The sequence below is a fragment of the Petromyzon marinus genome, chromosome 78 (assembly GCF_048934315.1).
Source record: "Petromyzon marinus isolate PM22_M1 ecotype Great Lakes invasive population chromosome 78, UKy_Petmar_22M1.pri1.0, whole genome shotgun sequence".
Taxonomy (NCBI): domain Eukaryota; kingdom Metazoa; phylum Chordata; class Hyperoartia; order Petromyzontiformes; family Petromyzontidae; genus Petromyzon; species Petromyzon marinus.
The window spans coordinates 4,750,692-4,757,494 of NC_133744.1; positions in this window are offsets into that span (position 1 = coordinate 4,750,692).

Below are 6,803 nucleotides of genomic sequence, written 5' to 3' on the forward strand. Positions count from 1 at the left end.
TCTCTATCGGTCTCTGTGGTTCTCTATGAGTCTCTGTGGGTCTCTATAAGTGTCTATGGGTCTCTATGTATCTCTATGGGTGTCTGTGGGTCTCTATGGGTCTCTGTGGGTCTCTATGGGTCTCTGTGGGTCTCTCTGGGTCTCTATGAGTGTCTATGGGTCTCTGTGGGTCTCTATGGGTCTCTGTGGTTCTCTATGGGTCTCTGTGGGTCTCTATAAGTGTCTATGGGTCTCTATGTATCTCTATGGGTGTCTGTGGGTCTCTATGGGTCTCTGTGGGTCTCTATGGGTCTCTGTGGTTCTCTGTGGGTCTCTGTGGGTCTCTGTGGGTCTCTATAAGTGTCTATGGGTCTCTGTGGGTCTCTGTCAGTGTGGGTCTCTATGTATCTCTATGTGTCTCCATGTATCTCTATGGGTCTCTGTGTATCTCTATGTGTCTCTATTTATCTCTATGTATCGCTATGGGTCTATGGGTCTCTATGCGTCTCTGTGGGTCTCTATGTATATCTATGTATCTCTATGGGTCTCTATGCGTCTCTATGGGTCTATGTGTCTCTATGTGTCTCTGTGGGTCTCTATGTATCTCTATGTATCTCTATGGGTTTCTATGTATCTCTGTGTGTCTCTATGTGTCTCTATGGGTCTCTATGTGACTCTGTGTATCTCTATGTGTCTCTATGGGTCGCTTTGGTATATAAGTGAGATACACAGAGATACATAGAGATCCATTCAGTATAGTAGCGTAGTGTGTAGTAGTGTAGTGTATAGTAGTGTAGTGTATAGCAGTGTAGTGTATAGTGTAGTGTATAGTAGTGTAGTGTATAGTAGTAGTGTAGTGTATAGCAGTTTATTGAAAGAGGTTTATTGAAACAGGTTTATTGAAAAAGTTTATTGAAACAGGTTTATTAGGAGTGTAGCATATAGCAGTGTAGTGTCAAGTGTATAGTAGTGTAGCATATAGTAGTGTAGCGTATAGTGTAGTAGTGTGTAGTGTAGTAGTGTGTAGTGTAGTAGTGTGTAGTGTAGTAGTGTATAGTGTAGTAGTGTAGTGTAGTAGTGTGTAGTGTAGTAGTGTATAGTGCAGTAGTGTATAGTGTAGTAGTGTATATTGTAGTAGTGTATAGTGTAGTAGTGTATAGTGTAGTCGTGTATAGTGTAGTGTAGTCGTGAATACTGTAGTAGTGTATAGTGTAGTGTAGTAGTGTATAGTGTAGTGTATAGTATGGTAGTGTATAGTGTAGTAGTGTAGAGTGTAGTGTAGTAGTGTATAGTGTAGTGTAGTAGTGTATAGTGTAGTAGTGTATAGTGTAGTGTAGTGTATAGTGTGGAAGTGTATAGTGTAGTAGTGTATAGTGTAGTAGTGTATAGTGTAGTAGTGTATCGTGTAGTGTATAGTGTAATGTAGCAGTGTATAGTGTAGTGTATAGTGTAGTAGTGTATAGTGTAGTAGTGTATAGTGTAGTGTATAGTGTAGTGTAAAGTGTAGTAGTGTAATAGTGTATAGTGTAGTGTAGTAGTGTATAGTATAGTAGTGTATAGTATCGTGTAGTAGTGTATAGTGTAGTAGTGTATAGTGTAGTAGTGTATAGTGTAGTAGTGTATAGTGTAGTAGTGTATAGTGTAGTGTAGTGTATAGTATGGTAGTGTATAGTGTAGTAGTGTATAGTGTAGTAGTGTATTGTGTAGTGTAGTGTATAGTGTAGTAGTGTATAGTGTAGTGTATAGTGTAGTGTATATTGTAGTGTATAGTGTATTGTGTTGTGTAGTGTATAGTGTAGTGTATGGTGTAGTGTATAGTATAGTGTATAGTGTAGTAGTGTAGTGTATAGTGTAGTAGTGTATAGTGTAGTAGTGTATAGTGTAGTTTATACTGTAGTAGTGTATAGTGTAGTAGTGTATAGTGTAGTAGTGTATAGTGTAGTAGTGTATAGTGTAATAATGTAGTGTATAGTGTAGTAGTGTATAGTGTAGTGTAGTAGTGTATAGTGTAGTAGTGTATTAGTGTTTAGTGTGATAGTGTATAGTGTAGTAGTGTATAGTGTAGTAGTGTATAGTGTAGTAGTGTATAATGTAGTAGTGTAGTAGTGTATAGTGTAGTAGTGTATAGTGTAGTGTATAGTGTAGTGTATAGTGTAGTAGTGTAGTGTATAGTGTAGTATATAGTGTGTAGTGTAGTAGTGCATAGTGTAGTAGTGTATAGTGTAGTAGTGTAGTGTAGTAGTGTATAGTGTAGTAGTGTATAGTGCAGTAGTGTAGAGTGTAGTAGTGTATATTGTAGTAGTGTATAGTGTAGTAGTGTATAGTGTAGTAGTGTATAGTGTAGTAGTGTAGTGTATAGTGTAGTAGTGTATAGTGTAGTAGTGTAGTGTAGTGTATAGTGTAGTAGTGTATAGTGTAGTGTATAGTGTAGTAGTGTATAGTGTAGTGGTGTATAGTGTAGTAGTGTATAGTGTAGTGTATAGTGTAGTAGTGTATAGTGTAGTAGTATATAGTGTAGTAGTGTATAGTGTAGTAGTGTAGTAGTGTATAGTGTAGTGTAGTAGTGTATAGTGTAGTATTGTATAGTGTAGTGTAGTGTATAATGTAGTAGTGTATAGTGTTGTAGTGTATAGTGTAGTGTATAGTGTAGTAGTGTATAGTGTAGTAGTGTATAGTGTAGTGTAGTAGTGTATAGTGTAGTGTATAGTGTAGTGCAGTAGTGTATAGTGTAGTAGCGTATAGTGTAGTAGTGTATAGTGTAGTGTATAGTGTAGTAGTGTATAGTGTAGTAGTGTATCGTGTAGTAGTGTATAGTGTAGTAGTGTATAGTGTAGTAGTGTATAGTGTAGTAGTGTATAGTGTAGTAGTGTAGTGTATAGTGTAGTAGTGTATAGTGTAGTAGTGTATAGTGTAGTAGTGTATAGTGTAGTAGTGTATAGTGTAGTAGTGTATAGTGTAGTGGTGTATAGTGTAGTAGTGTATAGTGTAGTAGTGTATAGTATAGTATATAGTGTAGTAGTGTATAGTGTAGTGGTGTATAGTGTAGTGGTGTATAGTGTGGTAGTGTATAGTGTAGTAGTGTATAGTGTAGTAGTGTATAGTGTAGTAGTGTATAGTGTAGTAGTGTATAGTGTAGTAGTGTATAGTGTAGTAGTGTATAGTATAGTATATAGTGTAGTAGTGTATAGTGTAGTGGTGTATAGTGTAGTGGTGTATAGTGTGGTAGTGTATAGTGTAGTAGTGTATAGTGTAGTAGTGTATAGTGTAGTAGTGTATAGTGTAGTAGTGTATAGTGTAGTAGTGTACAGTGTAGTAGTGTATAGTGTAGTAGTGTAGTGTATAGTAGTGTATAGTGTAGTAGTGTATAGTGTAGTAGTGTAGTAGTGTATAGTGTAGTAGTGTATAGTGTAGTAGTGTATAGTGTAGTAGTGTATAGTGTAGTAGTGTATAGTGTAGTGGTGTATAGTGTAGTAGTGTATAGTGTAGTAGTGTATAGTGATTAGTGTAGTAGTGTATAGTGTAGTAGTGTATAGTGTAGTAGTGTATAGTGTAGTAGTGTATAGTGTAGTGGTGTATAGTGTAGTAGTGTATAGTGTAGTAGTGTATAGTGTAGTGTATAGTGTAGTAATGTATAGTGTAGTAGGGTATAGTGTAGTAGTGTATAATGTAGTAGTGTAGTAGTGTATAGTGTAGTAGTGTATAGTGTAGTGTATAGTGTAGTGTATAGTGTAGTAGTGTAGTGTATAGTGTAGTATATAGTGTATAGTGTAGTAGTGCATAGTGTAGTAGTGTATAGTGTAGTAGTGTAGTGTAGTAGTGTATAGTGTAGTAGTGTATAGTGCAGTAGTGTAGAGTGTAGTAGTGTATATTGTAGTAGTGTATAGTGTAGTAGTGTATAGTGTAGTAGTGTATAGTGTAGTAGTGTAGTGTATAGTGTAGTAGTGTATAGTGTAGTAGTGTAGTGTAGTGTATAGTGTAGTAGTGTATAGTGTAGTGTATAGTGTAGTAGTGTATAGTGTAGTGGTGTATAGTGTAGTAGTGTATAGTGTAGTGTATAGTGTAGTAGTGTATAGTGTAGTAGTATATAGTGTAGTAGTGTATAGTGTAGCAGTGTATAGTGTAGTAGTGTATAGTGTAGTAGTGTAGTAGTGTATAGTGTAGTGTAGTAGTGTATAGTGTAGTAGTGTATAGTGTAGTGTAGTGTATAATGTAGTAGTGTATAGTGTTGTAGTGTATAGTGTAGTGTATAGTGTAGTAGTGTATAGTGTAGTAGTGTATAGTGTAGTGTAGTAGTGTATAGTGTAGTGTATAGTGTAGTGCAGTAGTGTATAGTGTAGTAGCGTATAGTGTAGTAGTGTATAGTGTAGTGTATAGTGTAGTAGTGTATAGTGTAGTAGTGTATCGTGTAGTAGTGTATAGTGTAGTAGTGTATAGTGTAGTAGTGTATAGTGTAGTAGTGTATAGTGTAGTAGTGTAGTGTATAGTGTAGTAGTGTATAGTGTAGTAGTGTATAGTGTAGTAGTGTATAGTGTAGTAGTGTATAGTGTAGTAGTGTATAGTGTAGTGGTGTATAGTGTAGTAGTGTATAGTGTAGTAGTGTATAGTATAGTATATAGTGTAGTAGTGTATAGTGTAGTGGTGTATAGTGTAGTGGTGTATAGTGTGGTAGTGTATAGTGTAGTAGTGTATAGTGTAGTAGTGTATAGTGTAGTAGTGTATAGTGTAGTAGTGTATAGTGTAGTAGTGTATAGTGTAGTAGTGTATAGTGTAGTAGTGTATAGTATAGTATATAGTGTAGTAGTGTATAGTGTAGTGGTGTATAGTGTAGTGGTGTATAGTGTGGTAGTGTATAGTGTAGTAGTGTACAGTGTAGTAGTGTATAGTGTAGTAGTGTATAGTGTAGTAGTGTATAGTGTAGTAGTGTACAGTGTAGTAGTGTATAGTGTAGTAGTGTAGTGTATAGTAGTGTATAGTGTAGTAGTGTATAGTGTAGTAGTGTATAGTGTAGTAGTGTATAGTGTAGTAGTGTATAGTGTAGTAGTGTATAGTGTAGTAGTGTATAGTGTAGTAGTGTATAGTGTAGTAGTGTATAGTGTAGTGGTGTATAGTGTAGTAGTGTATAGTGTAGTAGTGTATAGTGATTAGTGTAGTAGTGTATAGTGTAGTAGTGTATAGTGTAGTAGTGTATAGTGTAGTAGTGTATAGTGTAGTGGTGTATAGTGTAGTAGTGTATAGTGTAGTAGTGTATAGTGTAGTGTATAGTGTAGTAATGTATAGTGTAGTAGGGTATAGTGTAGTAGTGTATAGTGTAGTAGTGTATAGTGTAGTAGTGTATAGTGTAGTGGTGTATAGTGTAGTAGTGTATAGTGTAGTAGTGTATAGTGTAGTGTATAGTGTAGTAATGTATAGTGTAGTAGGGTATAGTGTAGTAGTGTATAGTGTAGTAGTGTATAGTGTAGTAGTGTATAGTGTAGTAGTGTATAGTGTAGTAGTGTATAGTGTAGTAGTGTATAGTGTAGTAGTGCATAGTGTAGTAGTGTATGGTGTAGTAGTGTAGTGTATAGTGTAGTGTAGTAGTGTATAGTGTAGTGTATAGTGTAGTAGTGTGTAGTGTAGTAGTGTATAGTGTAGTAGTGTATAGTGTAGTGTATAGTGTAGTGTATAGTGTAGTAGTGTATAGTGTAGTATAGTGTAGTGTATAGTGTAGTGTATAGTGTATAGTAGTGTATAGTGTAGTGTATAGTGTAGTGTATAGTGTAGTGTATTCATGAGGTCAAGATGGGGGCAGGTGCTGAGCGATGACTTTGCGAGTTTCATCGTCGATGGAACTCGGAAAGGCGATGGAGAAGGCGATGATCAGGTCACCCCTTCCACCACCTCTGCCTACCACTCCACTACCTCCTCCATTACCTCCTCCACCTCCTCCACCTACCACTCCACTACCTCCTCCACCTACTCCACCTACCACTCCACTACCTCTACTACCTCCTACTCCGCCTACCACTCCACTACCTCCTCCTCCTCCGCCTACCACTCCACTACCTCCTCCACCTCCTCCACCTACCACTCCACTACCTCCTCCATTACCTCCTCCACCGACTCCACCTACCACTCCACTACCTCTACTACCTCCTACTCCGCCTACCACTCCACTACCACCTCCACCTCCTCTGCCTACCACTCCACTACCTCCTCCATTACCTCCTCCACCTACTCCGCCTACCACTCCACTACCTCTACTACCTCCTCCTCCTGCTCCACTACCTCCTCCACTACCTCCACTACCTCCACCACCACCACGACCTCCACTACGAGCACCTCCTCCTCCTCCTCGGGGTGGTGCAGGTGGTGCAGGTGGTGCAGGTGGTGCAGGTGGTGCGTGTCGTGTGGCTGGTGGCGGTGTGGGTAGTCCCTCTCCCCGTAGACGCTTCACGGTGCTGGGCGTGAGGATGGAGCGGCAAGGCAGGGGGAGAATTCGGCCGGACAGCGTGGGGACGGATACCGTGCACCCACACAGAGCCTAGTTAGACACACACACGCAGATAGACACACAGACATAGACACACACACACACATAGACACACAACAACAACAACAACAACCGCCATTCGCCACTAAGTGGCGGTGACGTCACCACGACGCTTGTGCCAGGCTATGTGCACCCTGAGGCCACGTGAAGTGTCGAACGCCCGCTGGCAGGAGGTCACGGGGCAGACCCAGGTGCCACGGGTCGACTGACTGAGATGACTACTGGCTGATGCACCACCTGTGCCCCCTACTGTGCCAACCTGCTGTGCTTTAGCCACCCGGCGCTCCGCTCGTTG